At 36.2% G+C, this 21757-nt stretch overlaps 1 long non-coding RNA gene across 1 annotated transcript in view; it reads right to left on the bottom strand.

Annotated features, from left to right (window-relative positions):
* LOC306638121 overlaps positions 1 to 21757 on the bottom strand; it is an 83790-nt gene that overhangs the window by 6569 nt on the left and 55464 nt on the right. The window contains exons 2-3 of the long non-coding RNA XR_013757367.1: positions 13474 to 13576; positions 10264 to 10429 (exon numbers count right to left, since the gene is read on the bottom strand). This is a non-coding gene — a long non-coding RNA (uncharacterized lncRNA). The remainder of the gene's footprint in view (positions 1 to 10263; positions 10430 to 13473; positions 13577 to 21757) is intronic.

Raw genomic sequence — 21757 nt, 5'->3', positions numbered from 1 at the left:
AGATTTAATAACAGACAATGAGGGCGATGTATAAAATCATAGGAAACAGAGACAGAGAATTTTATTGTCTCAAATTATATAAATATGGATACACTTACTAAACTCTAGTGGCTTGTGCAAATGATTTTTATTATTATTATATTATTGTGTTTCTTGTCTTAAGCCACTTGGAAAATGACAATAGGCAAAACCAGATTAAAAACTAAAATGCTATACATAGGACATATGCTTTCATTCTAGTTCAGAAAACTTACAATGTCTAGAGTTAAGAGCTGAAACTTGCTCTGGAGAAACTTATTATCAATTATGGAGAAAAATATGTAATTAGAGAATGTCAAATTAATATGCCAACAACTGCATTTAAAGTGAGAAGAGACACTTAGTCCAGTTTTCCTAGAGGAGATGATGCTAAGGAAATTTTGAAATATAAGTAGGATTTAATTAGAGAAATAGAAAGACATTTCAGGCAGAGGGATCTGCATTGGAAGGAGGCAGAGGCTGGAAAGAGCATTTAGCTAAATAACAAATCCAATAAAATATTCATACTATAAGATGCACAGAAGCCTAGGCGGAAAAACACCTTGGATTACTATTCAGGAAATATTCATTTTCCTTCTCCTTCCTGCTATGAACAGAGTATTAATTTTTAAGTCAGTTTTTGCATTACTGTGATCAAAATACCTGACAAGAACAACTTGAAAAAAGGAAAAGTTTATTTTGGTTTACAGTTTCAGAGTTCATGGTCAGCTGACTCCATACCTCTGGGCCCATGATGAAGCAGAACGTCATGGTGGAAGGGTGTGGCAGAGGAAAGAAGCTCAGGACACGGTGATCAGGGAAAAGAGAGAGAGCTCTACTCACCAGGGACAAAATTTAAACTTCCAAAGGTGTACACCAAACCATCTGGCTTCTCCAACCATATCCTGCCTGTCTGCAGTTACCACCCAGTTAATCCACTGGTTAAGTTACACCTCTCACAATTTAATATTTTACCTCTGAACATTCTTGCATTGTCTCATACATGAACTTTTAGGGAACAACACATATCTAAACCATAACATTCCCATCTCACAGTGCAGAATACATTTAGTCCATTTTCAAGAATACATATAGTCTTAACAGTTCCAGCATTACCCAAAAGTTCAAGTCCAAAGTCTCCTCTGAGATTAGGGCAAACTCTCAGTGCAAGCACCTAAATATGTGTGTGTGTGCGTGTGTGTGTGTGTGTGTGTGATATATCTCCAATGTATAAAGACACAGAGTAAATATTTCCATTCCACAAGGAAGAAATAATGTCCTAGAAAGAAGGAATAGGACCAAAGGAAGATAGGAATCAGGCTGGGCAAACAAGTTCTATAGCTCCAGGTACAGCTTCTGGGACACATGGTAGGTATCAATGATGTTCTCTCCGAAGGACTTGTGTAGCTCTGTCCCATGGTTTTTCTGGTTACAATGTACATGGTCTCCTTCCTGGCTTCTCTACTTGATTCTTGCAGCTCTCCTTGGCAGACATTCCATATTACTGGCCTCTTTTAATCTCAGGGGTCTCCACTGCAACTTTGGCTTCCTTCTCACATCTTTATTAATTATCCTTTCAGGAACTGCCTTCAGGAAATCTGACTTTACTCCACTTTTCCTGGTCTTCCTTTTGAAATCTAGGTGGAAGCTTCCATGAACCCCCAACTACAGCATACTGCATTCCTGCTGAAAAAGCACCATGTGATTGACACCAAGTTCTGCTGCCATCGTAAGCAGTATTCAAACCTTCTGGGACCGAGGCTGCTGTAGCCTCAGAATGCCTGGGTGACTGAGCACAGTGAAACAACTTACTAGGCCTCCCTGTGTAAGCAGGGTGCCCCATGGTTTCTGCTCAACAGCATTTTTACTTCTACACCCTTAAGCCTGAGATGGATGTGGTCTTGCCAATTCCTCAGATGCCCTCAATTCATCTTTCTCATTATCTCTTTGTAGAGAACGTAGTACTCATATCTAAAGCATAACAATTATTGATTTCAGAATTAGCTTTATGATTAACTTTGACATGGGATGTCAGCAGAATGGCACAAAGGCTTAAAATGTGCTTGCCCAATGGCTGCTTTCTCCCTTGCATTGAAATCATGACCTAACTAGCACACTTCTTCAAGGAAAAAGAAGTGGAACAGAGCTCCCCATTCAACCCACAGACCTGAGACCAGGAAACAAATCCATCTAAATGCAACCCAGATTAGCTTGCCCCAAGCTGGCTGACAGCCATGAGTGAAATTAAGTGATTCTTATTTTAAATCTCCCAATTTTATAGCGAATGTTAGGTAGGAACAGCTTTCTATAGTGTTGAACATGTCTTTGTTGAAGAAACACAAAAGCTTTTTAATTTCTTATTTTTGCTTCACATTCTTTCCAAATTTGTTCACTTTTGTAACAAATCACATATGTAAAATATATTATTTATAATGCAGGAATCTCAAAAGTTATAGTGTATGTTCTCCTTCCTCTTAAACAATTGTCATTAACTTTGTCTTGAGGGTTATTTTAAATTACAGTACTATCATAGACAATTGTATATGAGGGTGCACAGAGAGTGAGGTAAAATTCTGAAAGACTCAAGAGACTTTTTTGCAACACATTGCTCTGGTTACTATCTCAGGGAAGGATGGAACCCAGATATGAAGTGGAAAAAAACAAATTCCAAGTATGAGGATGTTTGTTTTAAAAGATAATTATATAAAAGTGCCTCACAGAGAGATTGGTACATAGTAATAGATGATCTGGTAGAATTAGGTCCATTTTCACATTCTCCCTTAGTCTTCCCATTAGCTGATTTTGGAAAAGTCTGCCTGAGGGTTTTCAAGTTCATGCTCATTTGCATTTTAGTGTTGGCCAAGGCAAATTGTGCTGTCTCTTCACTGATGCAATTAAGAGAAAAAAGTCAGGCAGGTTCTGGCCTTTTGGATTTTCATGAAATTTTCAGTGTCTGATTTGACATTTCAGTTTCTGATTGTCTGTGATCTGTCATTTATGAATGCTGCAGTGAATAAGTGAGAGCCATTAAACAGCTGCACAATTTAGGGGACTTTTCACAGCCCAGTCGTAGGACTCAGCAGGGGATCAGAGAGGATTAGGCACAAGGAAACAGAAAGGCATTTTAATTTGAGTAATATTAACATTCACATACTGTCATATTATGGAAATGTTTGGCAGTGTCTGAGCTCTGCTATTGAAGCAAAGGCAGACAAAAAAAATAAATAAATAAAACAGCAGCAGCTCAGAATTTTCAGGCTCTCCTCAATGACTGAAAGATAATACAGTTGGGTGATTCTCCAGTGTAACATTCAGGAGAAATACATGCAAGACTAAAGCAGACCAGGAGGGAAATCCCCAGAAAATTCCCAGGTTCTCCAAAGCACCTTTTTTTTTTTTCTATGAAAAGACATTTCTGTAAAGAGACTGCTATATTCTTGGTCCTGGGAAGTCAGCCAGCAATGTTTCTTTATTGTGGTGAAGACATTATGGAGACACAAGGAGGTATAATAAATCCATGGCACAGTTCCTGACTTTAGGGACTCTTGATGAAGCTATTTATAGACACAGGTATTTACACTAAAACAATAAATGAAATGCATTATGGGGGAATACCATGTACTTGAATTCAATATAGTTCTAAATTTATTTTTGAATATTGTAGCAATAAAGTTATCAACAATATCGAGCTAGGTTAATCATGAATAACTCCTTGAAAGAATTAATTTTGAGATAAATTTTGACAGCCATAAAAGATAAAGTTTGGTGTATAAAATGGAAAATGCACCAACAAGAAAATGATATTCAGTATTAATGGCAGGTCTAAAAGTGCTAAAACAAAATTAGAGGGTACAGAGAAGAAAAAACAAATGTAACTATCATGAAGTCATCCTGTGTAACCTCACAATCAATTGATACAGTTTCAAGATTTTGTAGGGACCCAGGAGCCAACAATGTGACAGTACTTTTGCCAAATGCAATCCCCGGATCACCACTCTTGAAATCAAAGACACTCATCTCCTGTGAAGTTCCACAGAATAGAACCACTTAGCAACAGAATCGAGGGTCTCCAAGTTATACAGGGAAAGTGGGGTGGGGGTGGGGTCCAAATACAATAGCTAGAGCTCTGTAGCTGGTCAGAGTCAACTAATAATAACCTTGTCCCTTAATTGTAGCTCACTGGTAAGATCATTAAGAAAGGAGAGCTCGGAACTATGTAGGATATGGATGAGCTAAAAAGTCTAACTTTCCCCAAATCCCCACTAAAAGGAAAGAAAAAAAAATCCATCTCTTTACCACTCTATCATGAAAACCAGCTTTATCCACTTGCACAGTAGTTGAGGAAGTGAAGCAGCCTTCCTAGTGGATTCTCAAAACGAACATAAACACTGCTCCTGAATTTACTGGCAACAAGCACAGACAAGTTGTAAAAAGATGAAATGCAGATTCTTTTCTGGATTTCCAATTAACTTGCATTAAAATATCGGTTATTTTATCTTCCTTTCCTATTATCTTTCAATTGACTTCCTGCATTTTGGACTTAAGGATCTTGGTGTCTTAACCGTATAGTCAGAAAATAATCATTTGGCCATGCTTTAATGAGCCTAAGGAGGAATAATTAAAGAAATCCCTTCATAATACTAAGACTCACATGTACAAAAGGTTTTCTAAGAATTAGATATGCCTTTTCTTTCCTTCCTTTATTTTTCTATTACTCTTCGTTTTATCATTGGGTTTTTCTGGCATTAGTTTTTGTTTACACTTATTAAAAGATCAAAATGTATACTTTTCAATCTAATGGCATATGAAGCAGCAAAGTTGATAAGCATATTTATGGAGGAGAACTCTGAACAGTGCTAGAACAATCTTGGAAAAATTGAATTAACATTTTTATTGTGTGTTGCAGTTTAGAGGTGAGGTGTCTCCCCAAAATTCATGTTAATGCAGTAATATTCAGAGGTCAACTGATTTGATTATGAGAGCAAGAAATGATCAGTCCATCCTAGTTTGAATAGACTGGATGGTCACTGTAGGCAGGTGGGGTGTGGCTGAAGGTGGGTCACTGAGATCCTATATTGGGTCATCTTCCCTATGGTGCCTTCCCCTACTCTTTGCTCCCAGGACCACCTGCCATGAGTTGAGCAGCCTTCCTCCCCTGGGCCCTTCCTCTGTGAGGTGCTGCCTCACCTTGGACCCAGAATAGTGGAGTCAGCTGTCTATGGATTAAAAATGGTGGAATGAGGCAGACATCATTATCCTATGAACATGTATGATTACACGAATGGTATGAATCTACATTGTGCACAACCATAGAAAAGAAAAGATGCACCCATTTGTGCACAATAAATTGAAATGCAGTCAGTAAAAATAAAAAAAAATTTAAATTAAATCACATATAGAGTTCCCAAGGTTACCTCTTATTAACTGTAACAAGACTGTGAAATAAAATGTTTTTGTTGGAAAAAAAAAAAAAAAATCCCAAAATAAATTTAATTTGACATTGGGAAAAAAAAAGAATTCTGAAACCATGAGCCCCAATAACCTTCACCTTGTCTAAGTTGTTCTCATCCAATGTTTTGGTTAGAGTGATGCAAAAGCTGACTAAAACACAGATTTATGAAAACTCATGAGCCTTCTATAACCTAGAAAAAGCACCTCTCGATGTGCAAAGAGGGGCATGCCTATAATTCCATCGGTTCTCAAGGCTGAAGCAGGAGGATCTCTGTTGAAGTCTTTAGCCCCCTTGCTCTTATGGACCAGCAACAAGGGAAGGGAGCACTCCCCAACAAGGCCAGACAGGGATAGGTAGGGCCGACTGACCACCAGCACACAGCCCTCCAGGCGGAGGACAATCAGACACGTCAGGGAGACCAGTCACAGCAAGAACTCGTTTAATGAGGAAGTCACACAGCTTTTATGTAGGGTGGGGGCTAGGCAGGAACCAATCAGCTTAAAGGTCAGCAAGACATGGGGGGGTTCACCCAGGCGAGAGTCCCATAGGACTATATGGTAAGCACGAGCTGATCACATTCACAGAACTGTTGTTAACCAATCCCTGATGGTGGTCTGATTTATCATCATTAACCTTTGAAACTGCCTTTGAGGCCTTGATCTTGCTCACTCGCCAGGGAGTAAGGAGTCAGCCTGAGTTAGTTAATGTGTCATTAGTCCCAACAGATCTCCAGTTCAAAGCCAGACTCAGTAACTTAGCAAGGTCCTAAGCAACTTAGGGAGATCATGTCTCTAAATAAAAATATGAAAAAGGGCTGAGGATGTGACTCAGTGGCTAAGCACTTCTGGGGTCAATCTTTGATACAAAAAAAAGAAGAAAAAAAAAAAAGAAAAAAGCAGCACCCCTCCTATTTTAGAGTAAAATATATGAAAGAAGAAAGAGAGAAAGTAAAAAAAAAATCCATACTGTTATTTTAGAAAACCCACCTAGGGAGGTTAGAAAAACAGCAATTTATGAGACAGAAATCATTACTCAAGACCTTTACAGTACAGGATATTGCTTAAAACATGACCACAGAGTAACAGTTTTAAATTCAAACATAAGGATAGGAGATAGAAAAAGTACATGGAAAAGTGGGGTAAAGTGTAGAAGAAAAAATGAAGAAGTGAAACAGGGAGACAATAACAGGGTTAGATTAAGGTTCTGTTTTGTGGGGCGATTTTTCACTGCCAGACTCCTATCCTGCCGCAGGAATTTCTCACTTGCAAGTGCCTCTCCCTTCAGCTCTCCCGCGCAGCACTGCTGCTTCAGGTTCTGTGCAGACCACCCTGGCAATGACACTCTCTTCTTCTGTAGTTTAAAGAGATCCTGGATTATTTTTTACTGGACAGAATTCATAGCCCTCAGTCACCTGTTTCTATGTACTCTGCAGGGCCTTATTTTTCACTGCAGCATAAATTTCTCTGCTCCATCAAGTCAGCCTTTTTATATCCCTTCTTGTCTTTCCCTTTCACCTTCAATTTCTGTACTCATTCCAAACTCTGTATGTTTGATTCCACCCTTTCTCCCATGCAGAATTAATCTGTTTTCCACAACTCTACATCTTTCATTACTTTGATGGAAAAAAGGACAAATAACAGCCAAATTTGCTCTCTTTCTCTTGATTCAAATTCCTGAGGAGGGGGAAATGATTATTTGGAGTAGAAGTAAGCCCATGCCAGACTCTGTAAGCTGGCCTATATTCCTGTCTATTGGGGACTGTCCACACTGGCCCGAAAAGGAGGGAGAAAGGTATATGTGAGTTTGTGTATGTGTGCCAGGGGAATGTCCTGTCCTTCCCCATAATTCAAAATCTCTGCATTTTAAGTTTTTCTGCATTTACCCAGGATGTCAGCTCCCTAACTGTAATTTCTTTTCAGTCAGTAAAAAAGCCCTTCCCTTCTAAATCAGTTTACCACATCAGAGTAATGATTAGCAAATGCATTCAGTTCTTTCTATGAAGTACCATATCCAGGATCATGTAGAATTTCCATAATTGGAGAAGACGTGCATATTGTTTCTAGAGATAATAAATTTTGGCTGGATATAAATCAGCCGTCAACCTTAATCTTGAAAAATTCTGGCTTGGAGCCAACAGTCTTATGGTATTGTGCCTGGTTTAATCCAGACAGGCAATGAGACAGATACATAACCCCTCACTTGGCTTTTTCTATTTTTTTATTTTTCAGTGACGCTCAAAGGCCTCAAAGGAAAGATAAGAGTTTAAAAAATGATCAATACATATTATTTTTAAAAATTATCAATACACATACTTGTAAGCATCACATACATCTTCTTTCAAGTAAACTATTTTCAGCTGCCTTTGTGTTTCTTCCATAAACTGGACTACTTGGGAGGTGCTAGTCTGAACTTAATTGTCAAGCAAATCCTGCCCGTAAATACTTTGAAAATCCAAATACTAATTAAGTCTTTCATGTTTTGCAACTACCTCACTTTATCCCAAGCAAGTTCTTCTCTCATAAGAACTATAGAAATTCCAGTTAAAATTTTTGGTCTTACATTGCTCTGCCTGTTTGAACCAATAATGGGTGACTTGTTTCCTCCCATCAATTACCTATTTTCCTTCATGTCTGTCAAATTTATGCCAATGCCCTTTTTTTTTTTTCATTTTAAAGGTAACTTTGAATTGATCATGATAAGAAACACTGTCTTGGATCAAAAACAAAATACCAAAGATTGGGAAGATTTTAGACAACACAAATTATTTCCCATAATTTTAAGTAAGCCCAAGAACAGATTACTAACATGGTTGGGTTCTGGTTGCAAACTGCTGACGTCTTGTTGTAACGTCACCTGGTAAAAAGAAGGCTGGAAAGTTCTTTGGGGTCCTTGCACAAAAACAAGAATACCACTCATTAAAGTTCTATTCTCATAACCAAATTAACTGCCATATCCTAAAAACATCACCTTAAAGACTAGGATTTCAACTCTGAGTTTTAAGAAAATCCAAACATCCATTGAACACTGACAACTAATAGAAGAAATATCTTTTTCTCTAGAAAAATTTTCTGATTTATTAGATAAAAATTTTAAAACTTTGTTTCTCATTTTTTCTTATTATTTTGATATTTTCTACAGCATAATCAACAGCATAATCTTTTCATCAATTAGATGGCAGCATATGAAATTCTGGGTACATTTTATAAATAAAATATCAGGATGGTGCTATATTATGAAGGAGAAATTGAAGACCTTGAGACACAGAATTCTCTTATGCTTTATTTATTTAAATTGATGAATAGGAGTTTCTGTTACAAAGTATCTATGCATGCTAGAAGCTATCTTTAATCGTAAGTCATATGCCAATAAATTTGGTACAATTAAGGCAGTAAAACTATATAACCGAAATGTGTAGGAAACAATATTGTTTCAACTTTGTAGAATTGAAAGGGAATTAGATTTACTCCAGTCTAGAGTTTTCAATCCTTTTTCCCTAGGAATTTTACAGGGTATATCCTTTCTTAGGGAGAGGAAGGTGATAAGATTTTCTACTCAATTAAAGTATCTGAATATTCCTCAGCCTGTATGACTGCAAAATAAAATCAAGTTGAAATCATGTTTCTCTATCTGAATATGTATGATAATTCCTAGGGCATGCTTCCTTGTCTCACAAATTTGCTGCAGTTCTTTATCACCTTCCAAATACATTTCCTCCAAACTCTTTCTTCTTTCTACCCAAATGCATCCCAAGCATGGATTAAGTGCAATCTCATTATTTCCCAAAGTAAACACTGAATGTATCAGTTAATAAAACTTCCCAAAATATTAATGGGCTCTCATTTTTCCAAGATTCCAAAAGGTAGTGCAGTGGCACATTTGCACCAATATTGAAATTCTTTTTTAAAAATATTTTTAAAGATGTTGATAGACCTTTATGTTATTCATTTATTTATTTGTGGTGCTGAAAATTGAACCTAGTGCCTCACACATGCTAGGCAAGTGCTCTACCACAGAACCACAACCCCAGCCCCAATATTGGTGTTCCTGACAAGCATGGTAAATGCCATATCCTGAAGGAGTGAAACCATAACTTTTTCCTTATCCAGCCTTATATCCCACTTCTCTTGATCCAGAATCCAGTCTCAATATCCCATTCCATGTATTTTCTATGTTCTTCCAGCCAACATGAAGTAGGTTTTATAGGTCAGTCCTTTACGATCATAATAATAACCTATTTAGTAGCCTAATGGCCAGAAGAGACAATAGAGACAGATCGCTGTGGAGGCTGTGCATTGTCTTTGGGGACAGTGTCCTTAAAGGAGTGATGAGCACTTCCGCAGAATCAGAAGGTCCAGGGAATCCGAAGACTCAGGATTTTCAAGTGCACCAAACAAATATCTTCATCCAGTATCTTTGGTCCCATTCATTGGAGTCAGGGCCCTGCTCTCATCACGGCAGTCCTAACTAGCTGGAGAAAGTAATTTTCTCTGGAACTCTGCTTATCCTTAATTCCTGAGCCTGGTTCTCAGGGTTCTTACCCATTCAAGTTCTCAGGCCTAGGAAGTGAGAAAGTTTTTATGATTTCTAAGGAGTCCCTTTAGCTTTCATATTTAACCTCTAATTAACCATTAATCTTTTATAGCCTTTCATTCTCTCTTCCCAAAAGGCCAACTGCCCCCAACAAGCACTATGCAATACCATTGCTTTAATTATTACCATTTCCTTCATGTATCTTACATACTTAATACATTGAGCCCACTATTGCATTTTCTTTCATTAGTAGATCAGCTTACCTATGTAACACCTGTAAAGTCTCCACCTTTTTCTAGGGAATCTCTGTATTCTACTTCCTTGCCCACTGAGCAATGAGTGAGCCAATTCTGGGATCTCACTTTAGCATTTTCTTTTTCAAACCATTATTAAACCAACTGTCAGGCATAGTTTTGCAAGAAGTAAACTCTGAAATGAAAATTAGCAAATTGAGGATTCATTACAAAATACTCTTTGGAAGAAATAACTTAAATGTCCATCAATAAATGAATGAATAAAGAAAAGTTGGTATATGCACAAATTGGAATACCATTCAGCTAGAAAAAGGAAAGAAATCCTGTCATTGGTGGCAATATGTAACCTGGAGAACAGTAAGTAAAATAATCCAGGCATGAGAAGTCAAATACTATGTAGTTTTATAATGGAATCTGAAAAAGTTGGTATCAGAGAAGTAGATAATAGAATAGAGGTTACCAGGAACTAGGGAGACTGCTGAGTGAGGAATTGAAAGAGATTAGAAAAGGGGTACAAAGTTACAGTTAGGAAGAAAATGTTCTAGTGTTCTATTACATAATTCAGTGATGTTTTATATAGAATAATAATATGTTACATATATTATCATATAATATAATAATATTATATATAATAATAGTATATTCTATACCTCAAGGTAGTTTATAAAACAGGATTTTTAATGTTATCACCACAAAAGGAGTGATAAATGTTTGAGATGATGGATGTGCTAATTACCTTGACTTGATTATTATAAAATGTACAATCTGACTTCCATGTCTATAATTTCTGGATTTGTGGATTCAACCAAACTCAGATCAAACATATTCAGAAAAAAAAATGCATCTGTACTGACCATGTACAGACTTTTTCCTGTTATTATTCATTGAGTAATGTAGTTAACAACCAGTAGTGTTTGCATTTTATTATGCACTATAAGTAATATAGACATGATTTAAAGTATATGGGAGGACATACAAAGTTTATATGCAAATACTATGCCAGGTTGTATGGGAGACTTAAGTAATCATGAATTATGGAATCTGAGAGGGGTTCTGGAACCAACTCTCGCTGAATATTGGAGGCCAAATGTATTCATGCATAGAAACTTCACACCATGTCTTATAAATATGGGTAATTACTATGTACCATTTTTAAATAAATTTAAAAGAAAAATTAATACACACCCATTATAATATGCAGATGAAATAAAACGCTCTTGAAATCAACAATTGCAGGAAAAGTGAACAAAAGCAAATTTGAGTAGAAGAATTCGGGCCATGATCTATAGCTAAATTCAAGGGAGCTCTGATGTGGGTATGATTCTTCAGAGATGTCCTGAATTGAAGAGAGAGGGAAAGGATTTTCCATCCCTTCACCAAGGAGTCATTGTTTGTAAGTACCTACTTTCCCTACAGGCAACTTTACTCCATTTTTAGGGAAAATGGAAGTTAGGAACACAAACATGTCTCAATGTATATTTAGCAGGACCTAAAAAGAATTTTTAGTCACTGGTCTAAAACAAAGCAGTAACCCTCTATATCATCATCTTGTAAGATCTACAGTAGAGTCGTTTTTTGTCTCTCAGTTCCTACATTTGAAGGCTTCACTATAATTCATTCAGACAAAATATATCAAAATAATATACTCATATTTATAAGCTTCAAGCCCCTAGACATGTGTGTGATCCCTGAAACATCTTCTCTTAATTTCAGTTTCAATTCTTTCATAAGTGAAGATTTGCCTTCTCCAGTGCATTTTCTGAACCAATGACACTGTCATAGAACTCAAGTAGATTTTAACAAGCATAACTTCCTCCAAGATTGTTTTTTCTTTGCTATTTAAAGTCTCTCTTCCATCTCACAAATGCCCTAACAGCTACAGTCTCATACATTATAATATATGCACATGCTTACCTATAAACCTTCATAATGTACTTATATAAAGGTGCTTCTAACACAATGCATAAAACAGGTGAACTATTTTTAATTTTATCATGGGAAATATGTGAAGTTAATGTGGAAGAAGATAAAACAGAATCCCTATTCGTTTTTTATTGGAAAAACACTCTAGATGTTTTGTGAGAAGAGAAAAAAAAATCTCTATAGGATTGAATTGCAACAGAACTTTTATGTAAAGTGGTTTTATTGGAAATATATTGTTCCAGACAGCAGCAAAGAGAACAGTTTTAATCCAAAATGCTTCCAGGCTCAGTCCCTTCTGGCCAATTAATTTGATTTCAGTAATGCTATTGCTGCCTCTGCCTAGCAATAGCTATTAAATATAGGGCTGTGCCTTTCAGAAGACTTTTACTTTACATGAGAACGAAAAGGTAAATCTGTACAAAATTGGATGAAGAGGTGAAATATGATTTTGAAATAGAAAAACATATTAGCTCAAACGCTGATAAATAAGAATAGTTTTGAAAAAAAAAAAATGAGGCACCAACCGTTCCAGGTGGCATCAATCAACCATCAGTAACATTTAGACAAGGACTGTACAAAGTTTATGTACCTACCTATCCAGAGATTGTCAAGTATTTGTCTTTTATTTATCCAAGTTTTGGGGGAAATGTCATTATTTTCTCATAACCTTAGGATTAAATTCAACAACTATCTATGGGAAAGTACTGGAATAGGCACTTGTATAAAGATGCCTGAAACACAGGTATTCCCTTTCCTTGGGGCAATCTAATATATAAACTTAGGCAAGTTTCATTAATTCCAGAAGGAATAGGGATGACTGTTATCAGTTTTCTAGACCAACACTTAGTAGTTCAAACAGCAAACAATTAGCCCAACTCTAAGGGGCAGTTGCTGATCTGAACCAGCCTTAGCTAATTTAGTCTGGGGTTGCTCTTGTGTCTATGATATTTGGAAAATGACAAATAACTCTGGTCTGCCTTAATCCCAAATGATCTTAATCATGTGTTTTTTATTTATCCAATGATAATAATAATTCCTTCTAGGAATTATGGTTGTGGGGTGAATATGATAGATACTTGCAAAAAGAATCTGGGGGGTTACCCCAACTGAACTATTTATACAATGATTCATTTCATTCCATCTTGGTCACCTCACTGTTGCCTCAAACAGCTTTTCCTCCCACAAATAAGAAAATGTTTATAGGATCAAATGAAGAGATTCCTTTACCTTCCCAAAATTTCATAACTTCTCTCAATTTCTTCAAATGGCACAGCTGGTACTGAAGAATCTACTTACACATTCACCCACATGGCTTGGCCAGGAGGTTGCAGTTGTTTCCTTCAGGGATCTTTCCATTGTGTTGTGTGCTGACAACATGGCAACCAGCTTGCTCAGTAATCTGAGGAAGGTAAAGGAAGAAGTGACCGTGACTATCACGACCTAGCCTAGGAAACTCTGCTCCATCCCTTCTTCTATATTCTGTTTATTACAATGAGTTACTAAATCCAGACCATACTCAAAGGGTGAGCAATTAAGCTCCAAGTCTTGAAGGGAGGAATATCAGGAAATGTATGTATAATTTCAGAACCATCACAGACATGTTGGGTTTATTTCCTGAGAGAGAGAGAACTGGAGATGGCCAGTAGCTAGTACAGCTTTTAAAATTAAGATCTAGAAATGCGAATATGTGTTTGGGAATTATTAACTATTTATGGAACTGGAAGCTAGAAGGGTAGAAATTATGGACCAGATTGAGATCATTAAGAGACTGTGCAAAGGTTGACAAGAAAAGAGTCAAATTTGTCTTATGGGGTTATTTACATTAAAGGTAAAAGCAGTGAAAAAAAAATGGCAATGAAGCTAAGAAGAAAATATGTAGAAGAGTTTTCATTTCCTACAACAAAAGCCAGTTGTCACCACTGGTCAACAATAATAAATCCCGAGGAAATAATGTGAAGAAAGATTTAAGTGAAGACTCTTAGTTTTGTTAGTACAAAGATTATTGGTAGTCTTTTGAAATTTCAAAGGTCTAAAGGGGGTAAGCAACAGTCTATAGTTCTGTGCTCACAGACTGGAAAATAATTGATACTATTATTCAGGTTTAGCTGTGAAGCAAATGGAGAAAAATAGAACAAGGCATATATAAAGGATTATTGCCCTTTGTCTCAGGCAGTCATCACAAAATGCTGTAGACTATGTGGTATGAAAAAATGAAATTTATTTCTAGTACCTATAAAGGCTGAAAGTCTGTGATCAGGATGCCAGCATGCTCAGGTTCAGTATAGGCACACTCTGTGGCTTGTAGATAGATACATCTTACTGTTTTCTCACAAAACAGTGTGAAAGAGATCCATTCATTTCCTCTTCTTATAAGGACACTAGGGCATCATGGAGACCCTGCCCTCATTAGCTCACTTAAACCTAATTACCTCCCCCAAACTTTGTATCCAATATCACTCTTTGGGATTTAAAGCTTCAACATAAGAGTTTGAGGGAGACACAAACATTCCTTCCATACCACCCTTCATGATTTCCTAATTATTTATCATTAAGGTATGATTATGTAACAACAATGAGACTAGAATAATAAACTCCATGCAGCAATCACTCCGTTCCTTGTCTTTCTTGCAACTACATTTTCTATAAATTCTAGGCAGATCAAGAGGCTTGAATACACTTTTGTCTTTTAATATAATCTTCAGCCTGACCACATGAGGTGGAAGTCAAGAGAAATGAAGGTCAGAAACCCAGAATAGAAAATGGATAATGAAAATTAAGTCAGTTTTCATGTAATTTTTTTCTCTTTTATCTTATACTATTCTCACATCTTTTAATAGATAAGATGTTATTGGGAAGAGGAATGACTATGGGATTTTAGGTCAAATCTCTGTATTAGGATAATGGCTACAATACTGATCAGTCTTCTGACTGTGACAAAATCGCTTGTATTACAAAGTTAAGCTTTCTTATTGTTGTTAATATTGAAAGGGGATGGGGTGACAATAGTTATATCAAATAAATGATAAATGATTCCTTTTAAGAAATAAATTAAATTATGTAAATAGAAATATTTGGAGACCTAAAGAACTATACTGACTTGACTTCTAATTTACAATATAACAAGAGAAACTGAGGTTCTGATTAAGTATGCTACTGAATACCCCTCAACCAGAAGTAAGTGAAAAGGCCTGGATGCTGATCATCCCATCCCAAATCCAGGGCCTTTTCTATTCTGCTGTATTATCTTTCTTGCTTATAGTTGATACTCATCACGGTTAAATTGAAACAAAGGATAAAGCATGCCTGAAAGAGTAAGTGCCAAGTTCCATACAACAGCATTGTCTGAATATCTGGACACATGAAGATTCTCAAAACCAAACCCCAGAATTTTAATTTAGTATTTCTGTTGGTTAAGTCAACTTTAGCTACTGTGATAAGTAAAAGCAAAATGTGAATAGTTTAACAAAGCAGAAGTTTAATACAAGTGTTCCTTATTGATAGGAGAGTATCTTTCATGTGGTAATTTAGAAACTCAGTCTTCTTATGGCTTCAATTTCCTACAGACTCATATTCTCTTGGCAAAATCTAGTTGCTTGGCTATATGAGAAGGGAAGTGGGTAAGGTGTAATGTAAACCTTGAGCATCTGTTTTGCATCAATAACTCAGACCAAAATTGCATGTTACGAATTAGCAGCTCTTATTTTCCAAAAACCTTGTCACGAGAACAGGAACCCATGATGGGAATGGCCAAGTGGACTGGAATTCATTCCCCACTCACTCCTGATGCTTCAACCATTCTGAATGCCATTAATTTTCACCACTACACCAGTCCCTTGGTCTGGATTTGATTACACCCCTTCTCTCTAGGACACCCCAATTCTCCCCATTCATCAAATGTTCCTATAAACACTGAGTTTACCATGTTACAATCGTCATTTGTACTTCATAAATTTTTATTTCACCAATTTATTTCATAAATTTTCAGAACTAACTTTAGATTTGCATGACAGTTGCAAATAAAGTCTTCATATATATTTCTTACTAAATTTTCTCTAATGTTAATATATTTAGGCATTGTTCAAAGTGTTAAGGAAGGCAGTCAGTATCAGGAGGAAGGAAATAGGTATGCCTCATTCATGGTTATATTCCTAATTCTTTTGTTATTCAATGTGGCACACAAACTCATTAATATGACATATATTTATGATGATCATGCACATGGAAATCAACCAAAATGGTCAGAAAATAAATTCGATATATCTTACTCTGGGTTTACAATAAGGTGTTCCCCCCAAACTTATGAGTGAGACAATGCAAAAATGTTCAGAGGTGAAATTATTAACTGATGAAAGCTGTAAACTAATCAGTGGATTAGTCCACTTAAGTGAATTAACTAGGTGGTAACAGGCAGGCAGTGTGTGTGGCAGGAGGAGGTAGATCACTGGGGATGTGCCTGTGGGGTTAATATTTTGTCACTTCTTCTCTTTCTCTCTCCCCCTTTCTTACTCCCTCCCTGCTTCCTTTCTGCTTCCTGGATGTTATGAACTGAGCTGCTTTCCTCCACTGTTCCGTTTTCATCATTATATCCTGCCTGACCTCAGGCCCAGAGTTATAAAGTTGGCTGACCATGGACTGAACCTCTGAAAGCAAGAGTCACATAAACTTTTCCTCCTCTAAACTGTCCTTGTAAGATTTTTAGGTAAGGTTTTTGCATAAATTAGGTTTTGAGCACTTTCATTTCATTCCTGACCACATTTGACTGGTCCCAGCACTTGAATGAACAGTTTTCTGTGCTAAAAGAAGAGTCCAGGTCAAACTCTCCTAATCCATACATTCTCTGTTCTTCTCACCTCAGGCCCAACCTGAGGTGAAGCTGGCCAACCATGGACAGAAACCTCTGAATCTGTGAATTAAAGTAAATCATTCCTCCTTTAAGTTGTTTTTCTCAGGTATTTTGTCACTAACACAGTTAAATACTAGTATTTGCCTACAGATCAATTTCACTTCAGTCCTCTTGTTATTCATTTACTCAGCAATTGAACTATAGCCTCAATATTCCACAGAAAGCAGGAGGAGAGGCAACATGCTCAGTATCATCTCTGGTTTCTATTTGGCTTATCAAGTTGAGTAGTATTAGTTTTTATTGGCAAGTTACACACCATAAAGAACAACCACAAAATTATAGTGGCATATGGCAATAAGAATTCCTGTCTCTAGTATTCCGGAGAGTGCTGCTGATGTCATTTGGGCTTACGCTCATGTATGCATGTTGACTTGGAGTCGACTCTTCTCTACATGTCCCCCATCTTCATCGGACCAGTGGAATAGCCATGTATTCTCTTTTCAGGGCAGAGCAGTGGCAGAAACTGAAGAGGGAATAGAAAACAAACATACTATCCTGACATACAAACTCACTTGGTTGCTTAAAACAAGTCATCTGAGCCAGGCATGGTGACACACACATATAATCTCAGCAACTTGGGAGGCTGAGGCATCAGGATTACAAGTGGAGGAGAGATAATTTATCAAGACCCTGTCTTAAACATCCTCTATATTTCTACCCTCCAGCCATCATTCTCATTCCATCCTAACCCAAGCTATTTATAAGCTCTGGGGCTACTATTGCCTTGGAAGACATTATGACAAGATATGATGGTTCCTAAAATTTTTGTGGAGTTTTTCATAGAGTAATGCTGAAGTAGGAACCATCTCAGAACTTAAAGAAAGCATGGATTCATTTGTAGAACAATTGAGAGTCTTGTAACTCTATAAGACTCGATGTCACTAAAAGCATCTAAAAAACTGCTAGACATTTTCTTCTGGTCCTAGGTATCATTATTTTCTTGGGTAGCAATTATGATCACTTTGAAGAATAAGTCATGTGATTATTGCCTCCTTTCCTATCTTAGCGGATACAGATTAATCCTTTTGACTTGCTCAATATGTATTATATTATTCTACTCTAGGTCTTTTAGTTTCTCATTTATTGAGCATGGTTTAATCATACTTCTTGAAGCCTTGGGACTTCCCATGGGTAGGAGAGTAGAGAACAGAATAAGTTCAAAGAAAATCCAACAATTGCCTCTATTCAGCCATGAAGAGTTACCAAAAATGAAAATATTTGAACACTTCATCTCATGGGAAGAGTGACAAAAGAGACTGCATCTTTTTCATGTTCTCACATCCTACATAACTGTCAAATGACATAAAATTGTTTCTACATGGAAAATATTCACTTTGTGAAGCCCATCAAAGAATACAAAAGCCCACAGTCTAATAAAGTACAAACACTAAGTAGGTGGGAATTTCTTTCATTTAACTGAATTCCCAGTCTCTGAGGGGAGAGAGAAAAATAATTTGAAGGAGTCAACTTGGGGGTAAGATATCAGGTTCATAACTAGTTGGGATGAATTTCCATGAGATCAACATAATAATTAGAAGAAATATACCCTGAGAAATACTACCTAGAGCCAGTATTATGAGTTTTATCTCTGCATTCAAGAGGAACAAAAAGATCACTTATACTCATAAAATCTTCCTTGTCTGAATTCCACAAAGTCAGTGAAGTTCAGAGTTCAGGTGGGTTGGTGCTAGCCATAACATACATACCACAAAAAGAGGGATCTACTTAGAGTAACGGATGATGATGTTGAACTTGAAAAGCCTGGGCTTTGCAATCCTATATCCAACCACTCTAACAGATCTTATTTGTGGAAATCAGAATGATAGGAGTAAAATCTACCTATCTTGGAATGGCAGATGTACAGATTATGAGTAAGAACTCATTCTTTACAAATAAATTGTCCTAGAACTTTGGACAGGCCACCTAATAGTTATAACCTTCTGCTTTCTCACCTGTGAAACCTAACATCTAAATTTATTTTTCATAACACATCTTAGAAAACTAATCACAAAATGGTTCTCATAATGCTATTGAACTTTGAAATGAGACCCATTTGCAACCATAGAAGTTGCTAAAAATTAAAAAAGAGGCTAAATAAGAATTAAATCTCAGTCTCTAAGTGTGCTAGATCTAACATCTTCATTAAGACATCTTTAGAACTTTTCTGGAGAAAAATTTTGAACAATTTCCTGGAGAACATTTTCTCTTTGGTATTTTAATTTTAAAAGTTGGGTTTTCTAGTGAAAATACTTGACACAAAGCTTTTAAATTGTTTTTATGAATGTTTGAAATAACAAATATCCTGCAAAAGGAAGTGGAATAAATGTTTAGAATGCCAATTTAAGAGACAGTTAAAAGTAGAATAATAATCTTTAATCGTTCATTTAAAAAAATGAATTCAAGCTAGTTTTTAAGATAACTGAAACTATCATCTGTAAATTTTTGCATGCATCTAATTAGAGTTATTTTAAGGTAAAATATTTATGAAATGAATAAGTACTTACAATATTTGAAATATATTGGGCATTCTTTGAGTTTTTACTTGTGAAGTATTATGAACACTATAAAACCACATTATTTTCATGCGGTAGTGCAGAGATGCTCTAAGACTTCTGGAAGGTTGCTTAGTAATCTGGCATAAATGACCAGGTGACTAAGTTTAATGCCTTCAGTCTTTGTCGTTTTTTGTCTCTCCCCTTGCCATTGGTCATCCTGTTTAGATGTTATGTCTTACTACTTCTTCTTCTACTCACCTTCCTTTCTAATTTATCACTATGGGCCAAGAATTTCAAAGTTAATGAAACTCATCCAATAAGATCAACTTTTACAAAAGGACAAGATTTAAAATTCAATGAGAAGAGTGAACATTTAGAAGTGTGCCATGATGAAATGAATTCTGAGAAAAAGAAAGAATAGCATGCCACACAGAAGTAGTGATGGAATAAATCAGATGACAAAGAAGTCACATGCTCGGTTATCTGCTTTAGGGACTCTAGACAAACAACCAAAATGCAAAATAGCTTGTATTTTAGGAGCACAGCAGCTGCACACCAGGAGAGTAGCAGAATCCTTTCCTGCTCAGACAGAGCAGCTGGGTCTTGACATGAACCTGATCCAGTCCTATAACAGGAAGAAAACAAAACAAAACAAATAATACCTTGGGATCAATAGGAATAAAGCAAATGTATCTGATTAGTGTCCCTTCTCACAATAATAAAATAAAAAATAAAACTTTTGAGTAAAATTATGACATGACATGAATTCAGAATTTTCCTTCTCCTCAATGGCAGAAATATGCCAAAAATAGCAAATGTAGTAAAATGTTTATAAAATCAAATGCCAAAAGGGTATGGAATTTCTAACATGAACCTTCAAGAGTGATCACTAAGGAAAAGATCAGTAGATCTGACAGAGTTGGTTCAGATGTTAACACATTATCTTTGACACCAGAGGTTCATAGGTAACTAAACGAGTCCATCCAGCTTACCATGCTGGAAGCTTTTTGCTCAGAATATGTCCCTAAACATCCTAAAATTACGTGGAAAAGAACAAACTATGACCTAGGTAACCCCTCTCCCTCTCAACCTGAATGTTGTAGATCATTCCAAGAGAAAAGGTAGGAGAGTAATCAGAGATAGCTGAGGAGTTCAACTACTAAACAAAAAACATTAAAAGGAGAATAAAAGAGTAAAGCAGATCACCGTTATTTAACAAATCTCTTCAAGAAAAGTAGGAAAGAAAACTTGCCAAATCATTTATGAATATGGTATAATCTTGATATTTCAACTAAAGATGGAATAATATATAAAAGCTAGTTCAAATCTATAAAAGTGGATATTGGGAGATATAGATATACACAAGAGATATATGCTATTACTCATGTAAAAATTTTTTCCAATAATGCAAGGATGATTTAATCTCATATATGCAATGTAATTTACCATAAGGATGAAAAAGAGAAAATACAAAATTGTCTTTATAAATTCAACTATGTATATTTTTCAAGGTCTACTTATGATTTTCAGAAAAAGAGAAACTCACAGAAAACTGAAAACAGAGGATTTCCCTGCTTTGGTAAAGACTATCATAATGGAGAAACTCCAGGCAATTTCCTTTACTGTTCACAATTAGAGGAGAATGTTCAGTCCTACCACTGTGCTACTAGAGAGAATATGAGATCCCAATGAAAGCATAAGAAGAGAAAAATCTGATGGTATAAGGATTGGATGGTAAATAATTCTTGCATAAAATAATCAAGAGGATCCTCAAGCCCTTAGAAATATTAAGAGTGTCCATCAAGCTTGTCAACTGAAAGATTAGCTTGCAAAACAAATAAATAAACATTCCTCAACACTAGCAGTTCTCAAATGGAAATATTTTGTCTAATAGACATTTGGAAATATATAGAAACCTTTTGGGTATTATAGTGGACCATATAAAGGGAAGGAGCTACTGGCATCTAGTGGGTAGAGAACACAGATGCTTCTAAACATCCTACAATGCACTGGATAACCTCCTACGATGAAGAATCATGCAATCTAAAGTGTTAATTGTAAAGTTGTGAGAAACCTTGCTCTTTACCAACAAAATAATGCATGAGAAAATATTTTAAAAATAGTAATAAGATGACCATCCAAACTAGCAGAACAAACTACAAAGAATGTAGGGAATTAACCC

This window comes from Sciurus vulgaris (assembly GCF_902686455.1).
Source record: "Sciurus vulgaris genome assembly, chromosome: 10".
Classification (NCBI taxonomy): Eukaryota; Metazoa; Chordata; class Mammalia; order Rodentia; family Sciuridae; genus Sciurus; species Sciurus vulgaris.
Note: the sequence above shows the minus strand (reverse complement) of the source record. Positions and strands in the feature narration are given on the sequence as shown.